Raw genomic sequence first — 16,857 nt, 5'->3', positions numbered from 1 at the left:
AGTGTCTCTAACAGGCACTGAGGTGAGGTTATAAACATGATTAAGATAAGGTCATAATCTTCAACAAAGTCAGTTTGGTAGGAAAGCCAAATGACCACACGAGATCAATTAGACAGAATGAAATAATTTTTAAAATAAGATTAGATGGAAAGAAAATGTATAATTTTGTGGGAAGAGAAGAGGTTTTAGAGTTTAATAGTACTAGGTTTATATCTACGCTTGAGAAGTAACTGTTGTATGAACTTGGACAGTTCATAACTCTCTCCAAATATCAGCTTAATTTGTAAAATAGGAATAATATGGCACACATCAAGGGGTTGTCATGAATATTAAAGGGAATGTATGCAAAACATTAACATATCACCTCATCTTTTATATGAACTTAATATAAACTAGTTACAATGATGAAGATGATGAGGAAATATGTATTATTGGAGCTCAAAGGGCAACAGAGAAGAGTTCAGGGCTGGAGGAGTAGCTCAAGCTTTAAGAATGCCTGCCTAGCAAGCATGAGGCCCTGAGTTCAATCCCCAGTGCCACCAAAAAACCCCAAAAACACACACACACACAAAAAACCAAGTTCATAGAAGCTTGAAAGTTTGAGTCTACTAACTTAAGTCAAACTTCTAAGGAAACTGTCAAAAGACAATGCAGCCAGAGAAATTACAATAGAAGACAAAGTTATCGTGAAAACATGTAAGATTAGAGTATCACAACAGTTTTACAAAATGGCAATCTACCCCACAAATCTGGGTTTTTTCAATAAACTCAAATGAGGATATTTGAAATAGACCCATAAAAAGGAGTTAAAGAACTACCTTCCAGTCCCTTAACTTGTTCTGTAAATATTTAAAACTGTGGGCTCATATTCAGCCAAACCCTGTAAACAATTTCTTTTGGAGATGAACAAGCATTCACCTACATCACAATAAGTAAAATCTAATTAATTCATGGTGAAAGGAAAAACAAGGCACAAAAAGGGTATGAAGCAACCTTCCTACCCTCCCCCAAAATACTGTGATAATTGAACTCATTTCCCCCTATTTACTCTTTCCCATAATGCCATCTTTGAGAGATAAAAGACTTTTATTCAAAATAACTTTGGTCCATTTGAGGTTGATGAAATAATAATGGTATTGCATAATTATTTAACAATTTTGTTTTTAAGATATTACAACAGGCATTTTTATTTGAGCAAATAATGTGTTCTTACACAATGTACTAAAAAAGCACAGCCTACTGACATTTCCTTCTCAAAAATTCTCTTTAGAAAACATAAAATAATAGTCTGGAATTTTGTTTTGTAAGAAACAACATAGGGAACTACGTTATTTTTGTTTAATCAGTCTATTTCTTCACAAATAAAATTAACCCACAGTTTTAAAAACAACTTTTTAGGGTGTATGTCTCAAATGGTAGGTAAGCCTGAAGCCCTGATTTTAATCTCCAGTACTTCAAAACCAGTAACAAAAAACAAAAAAATTTTTAAAAACTTTTGCCATTCCCCAAAGAAGGAATCATAATATAATACCAACAAGCAAAGTAAACAACTACTGGGGTTCTGAACAGTTAGGTAGTTTTTTTTAAATAAAAGCATCAAAACTTACTTGCACTTTGCCTATTTAAGATAGTTATGATCATCCTAAAAACCAAACTAAAATAAAAGAACCACAGGGGTTCTAAACAGTTATGCTTACAAAAAGCACCAAAACTGCTTTTTTTTTTGTATTTTAAGCATTTTTCTAAAGGATCTTACTTTATTCCTCACTTTAAAAAATTAATTCCCTTGAAAACATCTCTCCAGCCACACATACTGCAAAAGTCTGCAAAACTGCCATGTTTTTGGAATCCATATTCTTAAGATGTAGCTGAACAGCTGAACATAGCTGGGGAAAAATCATACGACTGTACAGCCACTTTAAATTCACTTATGCATTCAAAACTTATTTATCAAATGCTCTTTAGATCCCAGTCAGTATTTGGGATGCCAAATCTCAAACTTCATATTGATGCTCATTCTATTAATAAAACCTTTTCTCTCCCTCTCATAACTATTTCACTCCTTGTTTTCTCTCCTCAAATGTCTTACCCATTTTCTCCTTTCTTATTCTTAGTCACTGACTTTTTTTCTTTCCTTTTTTTTTTTTAAACCACAAAAGAGACTTCCCTAACCCTTACATCTTCATCCTTGTCAGCATTCTTCCTCCTTCCGGATAGGTCAGTGTCCTCTCCCTACCTAAGGCCAGAGTAGCAATATACATTCTTTATATAATCATCCCCTTTATCTTCTCAGGGAGTTAGTTCCTTCAGTTCTCTGTGTCATCAGTCTTTCCTCCTTTATTCTAATTAGTACTTCCTGTTTCTGTCCTTTAGAGATACAGTTCTCAAAAGAGTTGCCTAAATACAACCCGCATCCACTTCCTCATCACCAAGTATCTGTTTAGTCCACTGCAATATGACTTCTGACTAGACAAATCAAGTATTTTGTCAGGATCACTGAATGACCTCCGTGTTGCCAAATCCAAAGGACACATCTTACTGAACCTCTTAACTTCACTGAACACAAGGAATCACTCTCTCCTTGAAATACTCTGTTTTTCTTTCTATTTCTCTGGTTACTCCTTTGATAGCTCCAGGAGGAGCCAGATTCCTTTTTGTGCTCTCTTTACACTCTCTCCCTAATGATGTCATTTAGTCACTCAGCCTTAAATAACCTCTCCATACTGACAATTCTCTTTCTTTCAAAAGCAAATGCTATTCCACATGACTGCTTTATGAATATTCTGCAAAAATAATCAGGCTCATAGCCTGATTATCTTCTTCCTATAAATCACGTAAAAACCTAGTGGTGGCACCTACAATCCTAGCTACTTAGGAGCCAGAGATCAGGAGGGTCACAGTTTGAAGCCAGTCCTTGGCAGACAGTTTGAGAGACCCTATCTGGGAAAAAATATCATCACAAAGGGCTGGCTAAGTGGCTCAGAGGTAAGAGCACCTGTGTGGCCCCCAGTGCCACCAAAAATCCCCCAAAAGCAAACAAATAAACAAAAAATCCAGACGTGAACTAACTTGAATAATGTCACACTTAGTGACAAATCTAGAGGAAGACCCTAAATACTGGGTGGTCTTAATAATAGTGTGGAACATGCAAAAATGTAGACAACATACGCTCTTCCTCAAACCTATATTTAAGACGATTTTGCTGAGAATTTTGAAAGGCAAAAGCTCAATCTACAGAATGTTTCCCTTTGAAATTTTAGCAAACTGGGATTGTGATTTGTGATTCGATTAGAATAATTCTATCAGTTATGTTTTCTGATTTAATTCAAAATGTGAAACTACAAAGCTTAGGATGAGATCTGAAATATGAGATCAAACTAAGTTCCAGATATCCTAAAAGAACTTCATTGCATGGCCAGGAAATACCCTATGCACTTTGCTGCCTATGTTTTCAACAGGGAATTACCTAAATTTAACACTTGAAACTGGGACCAACCTAATCTATCATTAACACACCCTTTTACTCTGACTCATTATCTTCATCACTGGGGTCAGGAAAACTTGGTATCTGAAAGCTGGCAATGTGTCCTGATTGATTTGAGGTCAGATCAGGGCAAGATGCACTTGGACTATGTATTTCACTTGTACCATATACTCCTAGACAGAGCTCATTCTGTTCTTTCCAGCTCAAAATAGTTTAAATTTTTTATGGCTTAAAAAAAAAATCCTACTACCACCACTCAATAGTTATATCTACTTGATCAGTAATTTAAGTCTCTGCACTTAAGCTTATTTGTTAGTATCCCCATCCCATTTTCTTGTCATCTTTAAATGTTTTTGTTTTGTTTTCTGGTGGGGGGTTTGCCAATAATTTAGCTTCTCTACCTTAAGAAAAATTACATGTAAGAGCCCCAGATAGTGCCTGGCACACAGGAGGCACTTTATGTTAGTGTCTCCAAACCCTTTTCATGAATGTCACAAATTTCCGAAAGAATCATATGAATACTATCCTGAGTATTCACTTACAGGCACTTGCTTTCTATACTTTTATAGTACAAAAGCCTACATAACTGGTTATCATAGTTATTGTAACAGAAGCATCCACACAATCTGAAAATTCTTATGTTGTTATGTTGAATAACAAAACTAAACTATTTTTAGACAATCTAACCATTCTGAGATGTACTAAATCTGTTAAAAGTTATTATGGGGCAAAAGGTCTCTAGCCTATATGGCAACTAAGATGAAGCAATCATTTTTAAGGAGCGCCACTTTTTATGGTTCAATGAAGCAGTATCAATTTTGGTAACATGGCACGAAATAATGTCAGTCAGATTCCTAGATGTGGGAGTAAATCTAAAGTACTTCCAGGCTGTTTAAGATTGAAATTTCCTCAAACAGGGATATAACATATATTGGCATTCAGTGGAGCCTACTTTGTAGCAAGGGTACAGGTATGTGTGTTAGTTTCGTTTGCCAAAAAAAAAAAAAAAAAAAAAAAAACCCAAAACTTCACATTTGTAAAAATGTAATTTGTGGTTGAGGTCAGAAGACATAAATAGGACAGAAACATAACTGAAATATTAAATAATTTTCATTGTGAACACATATCTAGACATGAGAAACATTAAAAAGCTGTAACTAGAGGATTTTAAATGGAGCTGAGTGTTTAAAAGATTGATATCAAAATGTGGGTTTTTGTTTCTGGCAGAAATGCTTAGAAAGCACTGCTAAAATCAGCTTACAAAGCTTCATTGTAAGCTAAGCTGTACATCCAGTGCTAAGACTAGAATACTCCATTCATTTTAAACATTAGCCACACTTGTAATGTAAAACAATGAAACTAAATTACTTAGTCCCCCAAAACAAAACAAAAAACATCTAAAGATGGTATGATTATAGCAACTCACTCAGTAACCATTGTTGGAAAAGTTAACAACACGAAAAGAAAGTAAGAACAGTCATTGATTCTCATTTTCTTGGCCAACATTATTCCAAAACGAACATCCTTCCTTTCAAGAAAGTCATCCCAGTTGGGGATTGTAACTCTGTGGTACAGAGCTTGCCTACCATGCTGGAGGCCTTAGGTTGGCTCCCCAGTACCAAACAAAAAAACTGAAGAAAATTATTTATTTAAATGAATTCTACTTTCTCACAAAAATATCAAGTCATCTTTCTTAATCAAGCACACTGCTCATACAAGACATACAAAGACAGCTGCCTTAAGTATTATACCTCTCAGAAACCTTTCTTGCTTTCAGAAGTATCTAACCTTAATTGGATTATTTAGTACATTCAGTTACAGGTTACTCCAAAAAAAAACCTGAACGTTTCCCTAAAACTATTAAGATTAAAAAATTGCAATTTACTTTTAGAAACTGAATAAACGATCTAAGTGAGTAATATTGCCTGACCAGTGAGGCTTTATACAGTTTCACAAAGGCACACTATCAAAGTGACAATCTATCTGATCATCTTTGACTTTGAACCAGATAACAGTACCTATCACATGATTCTGGCAGTTAAAGAATGTGTCTTCTGAAAATTCACCACGATTTGAATGGCAATATAAGAAAAAAATTCCTTGAATCATTTTGAACTTCTTAAAATCTTAGGAAATTAGACTAATTAAAATCCAAAATTAAGTGCAGGTGGGTCTGCCTATAACCCTAGCTACTTAGGAGACAGAGATCAGGAAGATGCAGGTTCAAAGCCAGCCCCAGGCAAATAGTTTGCAAGACCTTATGTTGAAAAAAAAAATAATAACAACAACAAAGAGCTGGTAGAGTGGCTCAGGGGTCCCTGAGTTCAAATCCCAGCATTGCAAAACAAACAAAAACCTCAAAATTAGGAAACAATTTAAAAGCATTCAAAATCTCCTTAAATCTCCCAATAATCAGTTAGCAGGTAAAAAGGGTATACATTTTTGGCCTAAAAACTATTTCAGCTCAATTTAGGCAACTACAAAATATATTCAACTAATTACAGGCCCTAATCATTGAAAAGGCCTCTGCTCTAGATCAAATGTTTTTCAGTGCTGGGGACTAAACCCAGGGCTTTGTACATGCTAAACAAGTATTCTACAATTGAGCTATACCCTAGACTCAATCTAATTTTAAATTAAATAAAATCTTAAGTAAAATTCCCAATTAAAAACTGAAATAACCTAGAAGACTTTAGGGACTACTTTGTTGAGTCTGATAGGTTTTAAAGGTTTTGGGGGTTTTTTGAGATAGGATCTTGCAATGTAGAATAGGCTGGCCTGGAACTCTTTGTACAGCCCAGACTGGCCTCAAAATTGTGATTCTCCTGCCTTAGCCTTCCCAGTAGGGGATTACTGGTGTGGACCACACCTGGTGAAGAAAGTTTCTTCATCACTAACTTCAAATATGCAAAAAAAATCGGTTGGGCACTAGTGGCTAACTCCTGTAATCCTAGCAACTCAGGATGAAGATATCAGGAGGACTGTGGTGGGGAAGCCAGCATAGGCAAATAGTTTGTGAGCCCCATCTTGAAAAAAAGTCGAATGGCTTAAGCTATAAGTTCATATGCCTAGCACGTGTGAAGCCCTGAGTTCAAACCCCAATACTGCCAAAAAGAAACAAAAAAAAAGTAAAAAAAATCATCTTATTATCATGTTAATACATGGTTTTATTTTCATGGAAAAATGTACTGTAAAGTTACTTCTTGAAAAACCCAATTTTCTTTTAAATCTTTTTGTTCTAATAACAACAATCTTAGTAAAACATTTTAAACAAAAAAGATGGAGGAGTTAAGAGTAAGGTCAAGAAATAGTGAAAGGAGTGTTAGACTAGAGTTGAAAGATTGTGAGACCTTGGATATGTCCCTTCATATCCTTGATTAGTTTTTTAACAAGCTGATTTAAATTCAAATTTACATGGAAATGCAAAAACTCAGAATAGCCAAAACAATTTGGACAAAGAACAAAGTTGGAAGACTTCCATAAACTGATTCCAAGACTTGCTATAAGTTACAGTAATCATGAAGGTTTGATTTTGGTAAAAAAGACAGACATATTAATGGAAGAGAATAGAGAACACAGAAATAGACCTGCATATGTAGGGAGAACTAATTTTAACAAAAAGTACACAGAAATTCAATGATGAAAGGAAAGTCTTTTGACAAAAGATAGTACAACTGAACAGTCTTATTTAAAAAACTGAACATTGAAGCTGGGCACCGGTGGCTCAGAAGGCAGAGATCAGGAGGATCATGGTTTGAAGCCAGCCCCAGGCAAACAGTTCTCCAGACACTATCTTGAAAATACCCAACACAAAAAGGGCTGGCAGAATGTCTTAAGTGGTAGAGTGCCTGCCTAGCAAACCCCAGTACCAACAACAAAAAAAAAAAAAAAAAAAAAAAAAAGAAAGTGAAACGATAAGGACAAAAGTAGATTATATAATCAAAAATGTTATGAAGATGACAAATAATCCCATAAAACTAAAATAGGCAAATGATACACAGAATTATTTTATAGCAGAGGAAATGTGTGGCCAATAATAAAGATACCTACTTGCCTTCACTGACAATTGAAACACATAAATGAAAATCACAATGATAACGTATGTATCGATTACCATTGCTATGTAACATCTTAGTATTAAGTTTGGGCTTTGTTTTGTTTTTTGTTTGTTTGTTGTTGTTTTGCAGTGCTAGGAACTGAGTATTTAATCCAGGGCCCTGCACATGATAGGCAAGTTCTCTATCAGTAAGCAACAGCCCTATATAACATCTTAGCCTCAAAGTTTAGTGATTTAAAAAATAATTTAATATTTGCCATGACTCTGGGGGGCTAGGTTGGGTAGTTCTGAACTGGGCTAGCTCAGCTCTTGAGCAAGGCAAGCCTCACTCAGCTGGTATTGTTCTGCATTGTGTTCTATCTTCCATCAGATTAGCCTGGGCTTTTTCCACATTGTGGGCTCAGTGCTCCAAAAAGCAATTAGAAGGAACAAGCCCTAATGTGAATATATTTTTAAGTCTATGCTGTGTTATACTTGCTAATGTCCCATCAGTCAAAACAAGTCACAAGGCCCAGTACAGAATCAAGGGGTGGAGAAACAGACACTAGAAGTAAAATCACATTGTACAGGGCTACACATATCATGATGAGAAGAATCTGTGGCCATTCTGTAGTCTATCACTTGATTTTACACTCCACTATCATTTTTCGTATGTATTCCCTTGACAAAAGTAGGAAACACAATAGCAAAGTTTTGAAAACAACCTGTAAAACTGAATATTGGCATGTTTTCTATGCAAACAATTCTATTCCTGGTTATATAAGACAATAGCTTGAACAGGTCCCCTCTTCAGAGGTGCTGCCAATATGATATTAAAAGGTGCAGCCTTCAGGAGGTGATTAATACATGAGAGCTTCTTCATGAACAGGTTTAGATAGCCTTATTAAGGGTTTTGACAGAAGGAATTTATCTTTTTTGCCTTTCTGTCTTCTGCTGTATGAGAACATAGCATTTCTCCACTATAGACTACAGAATGCAACATTCACAGTAGGAGCAATCCTCACCAGATGCCAGTGCCTGGACCTTAGAATTATGAGAAAGAAATTTCTGTTCTTTATAAATTACCCAGTCTGTGGTATTGTAATAGCAGCATAAAATGGACTAAGACCTAAATTTGTACTAGGAGTAGGGTGTTGCTGTGACAAATACCTAAACACGTAGAACTGACTTTGGATCTGCATAGTAGGTAGAAAGGCTGGAATAGTTTTGAAGCTAAGTGCTAGAAAAGGCCAAGATTGCTGTGAACAGAGCATTAGAGGTAATTCTGGCAAAGGGCTCAAAAGAGAAGTGCTATAAGGAAAGCCTCGGTCTCCTGAAACAGTGGGACAGTGAAGGCTACTCTGATGAGGGCTCAGATGAAAATAAGAAAGAGGGTATGAGATACTTGATATACTGTAAGAACTTTTGTAAATGCCACAATGCACCTCTGCCCAACACAACAACAAAAAAATAAATAATTAAATAAATAAAAAGAAGGTATGCAAAACAGGATAAAAGGCCATCCTTGTTATAACTGGCTAAGAATTTGGCTGAATTATGTCCATGACCTAGGACTTTAATGGAAGGTGGAATTTAAAAGCAATAAACTAGAATATTTGGCAGAAGAAATTCCTAAGCAGGGAAGCAATCAGAGTGCTGCAAGACTTCTCTTAACTGCGTATAATAAAATGCAAGGAGAGAAATTATTTAAAGAGGGAGTTTATAATCAAAAGGAAAGCAAAATGTAAAGATCTGGAAAATTCTCAGTCTCAATGCAAAGAATAAAAAAGTATATTTAGGAGAGAAAAACAAGGGTGTGACCAAGTAAACTTTCGATACAGAGTCTAGTAGAGACAGAAAGAAGCCAAGACAATGGGAGAATGACCTGAAAGGCATTTCAGATTCTAAAGGCTGCCTCTCCTGTCACAAGCTCAGCCTGCCAGAGCCTCAAGGAAGAGGCCTAGTACACATTTGAGAAATCACTCAAATGTTCACTGTCAGAACCAGAAATAAATTATGGCTTACTTGCATAAAGAAATATTAAATAACAACTGGGCCTGGATGGCTCATGTCTGTAATTCTAGCTACTTGGGAGGATGAGATGGCAAACAGTTTGAGAAACACCCCCATCTCCAAAATTAACAGAGCAAAATGGCCTGAGGTGTAGCTCAAGAGGCAGAGCACCTGCTTTGCAAATGCGAAGCCCTGAGTTCAAACCTTAGTCCCACCAAAATATGTATACACATATATATATTAAACAGAAGTTAAATTTTTCATTTACTCTCCTAACATTTTTACTATGTTGCACAGTTAAAGATGCTAAGAGACGTAGCAGAAAAGAGATGAAAATTCAAACATGTTAGATAATGATTAGTTCTACAGTAAAAAATAAAGAAAATTGTTAAGTGTATAGATGTGTTTGTGTGTGTGTGCACAACCTTCAACATAGTGGACAAAGCTTTCTCTGAAAATCTTACATTAGAAAACAGGCATGAAAATACGGAGAAAATTACTGTAGGGGAAGCAAAAAGAAGTGCAAAGAGTCTGAGGCAAGAATCTGCCTGGCATGTTCACTAACCCATAGTTATTAAAGTTACTGACATATTTGAATATTTAAAAGTTTAAAATATTATGTCAAATTGATTTTAAATTTATTAAAATATAATTTTTAAAACAGAAATCCATAGAAGTTTCCATAAAGTTCAAAGACACTAAACTATCGGAGATACAATTATTGTTCCAGTTTTAGTGTATGTGCTACCAAAGCAACACAAAATAATTATTGCAATATATTTTTAAATCTAAATTGTATGCAACCTTTTAACAAAGTTTTATTAGTTAAATCACAGAAAACAGAAGCTTACATCATAGAGACTCCAGACCCCTCTATGATTAAGAACTGAAGAAAACGTCTCTGTCTTCTAGAAGTCAGTACAATCAGTCCTAGATAGTCACAGGTTGTACATCACAGATTTAACCAATTACTTATTGAAAATACTAGAAAAATATTACATGGTTATTTATCTCTAAGGGGCTGGCGGAGTAGCTCAAGTGGTAGAGTGCCTGCTTAGCAAATGTGAGACCCTGAGTTCAATCCCCAGTACTGCCAAAAAAAACCCACCACCACCAACAAAAAAAACTCTGAACAATACAGCATAACAACTATTTACCTAACAGTTATACTGTATTAGGCATTATAAATAATCTGCAGATGACTTGAACTCTGGAGGATGTGCCTGAGTTCTGTCCTACATATCCATGGATTTTAGCAGCTGAGGGGCTCCTGGAACCATTTTATCTCCATGGGTATCATGTAATGTCCTATAATGGATCTTAAAAATTTATGAAGGGCACAGGAGCCTTGGATGTTCTCTTCATTAAAGGCCTTTTGTAACGTGGAGACCTAAAAGTTTCTGGAAGGACCCTGACTCAACAATGAGTGAGGAAGAAGTCCATTAGATCAACAAATTTAACTTCACTGAACTTTATTCTGTCCTCATCTAAACTAGACAGCAGCATTTGACAAAGCTGACCATTTCTTAAAAGAATTCTGAGTAAAAACTTTCATGTGCTTAAAAAAAAGTTTTACTCCCCTCTGTCCCTTATTTACCTAGGTCTCTCCATGCTAGACATAACCATTATATTAGTTTTGTGTTGCTGACCATTCTTTTTTTCAAACACTCCTTACTCTTTGTCAGATTTTTTTTCCCCCTCTACCTGACTGGGTCCTTTCCTCTTCCCGGTCTTCCCAAGTGACTCAACTGGTTTAAAATACTTTCCAGAATTTGTGGTTTTGGTTTTGTCCTCTAGATTTGTATACGTAACGGTACAACTAGGATGATCCTAAGTACCTCCAATTTAACATACTCTTTCCTCTCTATACCTACCCATGTTCTTATAATAAACAAACCTGGTCCTACCAAAATCTTCCTCTCTCAGTACCTAGAACAACTACCCACTCAGTCACTAAGTCCTGAAGTTTAGTCATTCTTAACTCTTCTCTTTTCCTTACCACTCATCTAATTCAGGACCAAGTCCTAGCTCAAATATTTTTAGTATTCATACACTGTTCTCCATCTTCTACTAACTTTTTTTTTTTTTTTTTTTAAGTCAGGATCCCTCTATGTTGCCCAAGCTACTCAAGAACTTCTGGGCTCAAGTGATCTTGCCACTTAAAACTTCCCAGGTGGTAGGATCACCATGTCCAGCTTCTACTGCCACTCTATTCATCCTCCATAAATGAGTAGGAGTAACTTATATTACTCTTCTACTTAAAACTATACAGTGATTTCCTACAATACTCAAAACCAAATGTAAACTCATTCTCATGACCTGGCCTCTGCATATCTTTCTTACTTCAACTCATTGCACTATCCTAAGTCTACTTGTGCTCCTTCCCCAACAGGCATATACCCACACTGTCAACTCTTTCTCAGACCCTTGCTGTTTCCTTCGTAACATTTCTTATTTCCTGTTATTTTACGCAGAACCTGGCACAAAGGACACAAGATGTTTGTTCACTGATTGGATGAGTGAACAAGTAAGACAACAGACATCACTAGAAAATCAGTTCTCTATGTAATGAATGTAAGTGCTAGAAGACATCATTAAATGTGAAAAGAACTGTTGATTTCAATGTCTAAATTCTGTGTTAGGACTTGTAAAGCTAATGTAAACTATTAACAGAGCTAGGAATGTAGCTCAGTGGCAAAGCACTTGCCCAGCATTTGTAAAGTTCTAGCATGCCTAGTTATATTTTAGGTACCCAGAACGAAAGAAAAAAAACAATACATATAAACCAACCTTAACAATAATAAAAAAGGTTAAGGGAATGACTACAAGAATGCTTCCTTTGGTTAAGAATCCCACATATGTTATAAAATATTCACAAAATGAAATATATACTCAGATATTTATTTACTGTAAATTAACAATGAACAGACAATAAGTAAATAGCAATGTAAAGATATGCTTTCAAAAGGAGGTTGGGAAAGAGTTCTTGGTAACAGCTCAGTGGGTCACATGATGATAATTATCATAATCATGGCTAACTATATGCAAGGCACTGTTCTAAATGCTAGCCTTAAATTTATTCATTGAATCCTAACAATAAAGGTATACTGTCTTCATTGCCTAGGAGGAAACTGAGGAGCAAGAGGTTAAGTAACCAGCTAGACATGTAGTAGTAGATCTGGAATTTGAACTAAGCCTTTTTTGTCCTACTTCTTATCTGTCAAGTCCTTCCAGACAGTCTATAAAGACTAGTTATATAAAATAATCCCAAGAACAAGCAAAAATATCAAAGTTTTATATATAAAACTTTACCTATTTATTTTGCAGGACTGGGGATTAAACCCAAGGACTCATGCTTGCTAGGCAAGTGCTCTACCACTTTTAGCCGTGCTCCCAACCAAGGAATCACCTTTTAGATGTCACAGAAAAGTATCTCCTGTTCAAATTTTCAAGGAGTACAATGTTTTAAAATGAGCTTTATATAAGGGTTTATGTATTACATAACTTCAATTCATCAAACTCGAACCAAAGTTACTATCCCAGAAAGAATATGGAGTTTACAAGTTTACTCTTGGGATTGGAATGTAGCTCAGTGATAAAGGCCATAATAGCATGCACAAGGCCCTGGGTCCAATCCCTAGCACCAAAAAAAAAAAAAAAAAAAAAAAAAGTTTACTCTCAAAAATATCTGCACATCTTTGTGAAAGTAGATGTGCAAATTATCAATATCAGAACGACAGCAAACTTGCCACTTTGATTCATCCTGTTTGTCAGGTTTGATCTAAAGTTCATTTCCACACTAAAAAAGAAGAGATACACAGGATACTTGGGTAAAAACAATAATGACAGTCATATTCACCACCATCATTTCCAAGAAAGAGAGACTAAACAGGTTTTGTGAACTCACTGGAAATAGAGTTCCCAACAAAGCATTTACTCTTCTACAGTAGCTATTTACACAGAATGAAATAGCTAGAGAAATGACTCTATAGGTAATAATTAATAAAACAATATTAAAATTACAACAGTTTTGGGAAAGTTTTTTAATCAGGAGCAAAGAAATTAATAGAGCTCTCCCTATGTGCTATCAACATTCACTTAGTAGAAATGTGTTAAAGAGATCCTGTCATTTTTACTTGGCCAGAAAGAAGATATCTTAACACCTGATATTAACGAAGCATGAACACAGAATAACTGTTCTGAAGAATATAATTTTCTTTTTATTAATGCACTCCACTGCAATTTTTTTTCTTTTTTTTCTTGAGACAGGGTCTTGCTATGTAGCAAAGGATAGCCTGGAACTGGCTATTATGTACAACCTGGCCTCAAACTCAAGATCCTCCTGCCTCAGCCTTCTGAGTGCTGGGATTACAGATGTATGTCACGATGCTTGGCTTGTACTGAAAATCTTCCGAAGCAGTTTTTATGTTCCTACAATTTATAAGACTAAACCAGTTAAAAAGGTTTTGTGTGTTTGTGTGTGTATATCTCTTTAATACATGAAAGAAAACATTTCTTATGCAAACCAAGAAATATTACCAAATCATATCAAGATGCTTGGAGGCAAGAAAAGCAACAAGCAGGACTAAGTGCAGTTCAGGTTCTAGAACTACTTCCGCCAGAAGACCTCAGGAAAGCCAATTACTGAATGTTCCTTGATTTTCTTCTCTATCAAATGAGAAGAATCTAACCAAGTATTCACAGAGATTCCTTCTAATTCTAAATATTGGTTTCAGTAAAATAATAAGGCTTCTTACTTAATGTAAGTAAGTCAGGGCTACTTCTAACCTTTAATTAATAATACATAAGCACCCAAACTTTCAACTTTTCCTGTACCTGGAAATTCTCAACAAACATTACATGATGACCAAGAAAGATCAGATTTAAACTGTCAAATGCCAAACTATACTCATTTTCCAATCACCTACTTATTAACCCAATGTGACTAATTCAATGGATCAGAAATTCAAGCCAGTCTTAGCTAGCTTTACTGTGTTCAAAAGTAAGGCAAAGATCATCTTAGAAATGTGTATGATATTTTCAGATAAAAGTAGAATATAAATAATCAGATTTGGAAATGATGCAAAGTAACAGTATTTTACACCGTTAGAGTTTCAGCTCTCACAGTAAAATGAAAATATCACCATTTTCACTTATCAAGTATTTCACATTTACCATCTGACTAAATCTCCTGACAATCCTATGTACTGAGGTGAGCAGTACTTTTAATACTCATTCATTCACTTACATGGGACTGGGATTTGAACTCAGGGCTTAGTATCTACAAAATAGGCACTCTATCTACTTCAGTGACACCTGTGGCATTTTGGTTTGGTTACACTGGAGATGGGGTCTTGAGAACTATTTCCCGGGGGTCTGGCCATGATCTGTAACGCTCCCTATCTCACCTCCCAAGTAGCTAGGATTACAGGTGTGAACCATCACAACCCAGCTAGCAGTACTTTTATCAACACAAACCAGGCCAACTCAGAACATCAGGTAACCTGCCAACCATTACTGAACGAGTGATGAAGCCCAGATTTCAATCCAGGTCATCTGATTTAAAGTTTAATGATCTTCAAAATCCTAAAAACTGGTGACTCAAGACAAAGGCAAGAAGAAAATGGAAAACAGAAAAACTGGATCATCATTCCCTGGATAACTGAACTGAACAAAAATAATATAGGAACAGATTTGGCAGTTAGTAATCACTACGAAAATTTGCTAGATGCTAAATTAACTTTTATAATTCTATTTATCAAAAAATCTTGTCACCTTATTTCAAAGACAGGTGTGAAAACATTTTCTAACTCAAAAATATAAACAATATGTGAATTAAACAAACCAATTAAACTAGCTATACGTAGACTATCAAAAGGCATCAATTCATTTACTGAAATAGTTCTGAAACCTGTTTATATGTACATTTTGCTTTGGGAATGTGAGCTGTAGGAAAGTAGTTGTATTAATCCAGTGTATTTGAGTGAGATATATCCCTAAAAAAATGCACGTATGGTTTAAATAATGTAAGTAAAATAAGAGAGTTTTCTACCTTGGAGTTATTTCACACTTACATAAATTGGTCATATTTGTCTGGGTACCACCATCTCTCTACCAAAGGTCAATAAAAACAATCTAGAATGCATAAAATGCTGCCTAATAAATAATAGTTTCTTCCTATCTTCTATACCAAGAAAACGCAACTAAAATCAGACCTAACGACAATACAATTAATAGGTAGTAGCGGCTGAAATATTAAATTCTCTGTCATTACAACACTAGAAATACTGGCACAAACTTCTCCAAATGATCAATGTAATGTGTCTACAAAATCTGACAAGCACCAAAGGAGAACTGAAAGACAATAAAGTCAGGATAAGAAGCGATGTTGCCAAGACACCTAAACAGTGCCAGTCTATATATTACTAGATTTTTGATGGGGCTGCAGAAAAACAAAAGATGACTGAGTAAAATCTAATGGAGGTCATAAGAAATCTAGCTGTGTAACACAGTTCCACATACATTCTCTTGGAATTTTAAAGATTAAGTCTACCTTCACGTTTTACTGCAAATGCTTGCACTGTAATGAAATAACAAGCATTGGGAGTCAGGGGTTTGAAGAAGGCAGAGAACTCTATATTCTTTCATGACAGCAGAAGGAGATCCGAGAAAGTCCTTAGCAAGGACTCTAGAAAGTGAAGGCCCATTCCCTTGGCCATCTACTGCCAGGGCTTTAGATGGTACTTGCACGCCTGCATTTTGTGCGGATACATTTAGCTAGTGACTGGAGATGGCAAGGACCAAACTGAAAGGTCCTGAGAAACAGCTCAGTCATCAGAAAGACCTTCATTTACACCGAGGTCCTGGACACGCCGGGAGATGGGAGGGTTATCTACAGAAGCCGAGTACAACCGCCAAGTCCGCGAAGAGGAGAAAGAATGGTCGGGAGTCCATAGTCTGGGTTCGACGTCCGGGTAATCAACCGTGGAGAGGTGTCCTAAATAACCTGGCTATCGCCAGGCTGAGACATCCAGTCAGCAGTGACCTAAAACACTCCGTGCTCAGATTTGCACGGTCTCAGGTGGAGAGCTCTATAACAAGCCAAACTGTGTGGCTAGTCTCAGGCTTTCGCCCCCAATTTCCCGTATACCTACCCGCTCACACCCCGGCTTCTCCGGACTCAGGATCCTAGAAACGGCTCCCGAACAACTCTCACACCCGCCGCTGGGATCCGGCCAACCGGAACTCTCTGCGTCACTTCCGATCCGGTCCCCCCGCCCCCCGCCTCTCCCCTCCCCTCCCTCCCCTTCCCCGGAGGAGACCG

At 36.3% G+C, this 16,857-nt stretch overlaps 1 protein-coding gene across 1 annotated transcript in view; it reads right to left on the bottom strand.

Moving 5' to 3' along the window:
• Vmp1 (vacuole membrane protein 1) overlaps positions 1-16,807 on the bottom strand; it is a 108,198-nt gene extending 91,391 nt beyond the window's left edge. The window contains exon 1 of the mRNA XM_020161838.2: positions 16,688-16,807. The gene's annotated coding sequence lies outside the window, so the exon portion shown is untranslated. The remainder of the gene's footprint in view (positions 1-16,687) is intronic.
• Positions 16,808-16,857: the final 50 nt, after the last annotated feature.

This window comes from Castor canadensis, chromosome 11 (assembly GCF_047511655.1).
Source record: "Castor canadensis chromosome 11, mCasCan1.hap1v2, whole genome shotgun sequence".
NCBI lineage: Eukaryota > Metazoa > Chordata > Mammalia > Rodentia > Castoridae > Castor > Castor canadensis.
Note: the sequence above shows the minus strand (reverse complement) of the source record. Positions and strands in the feature narration are given on the sequence as shown.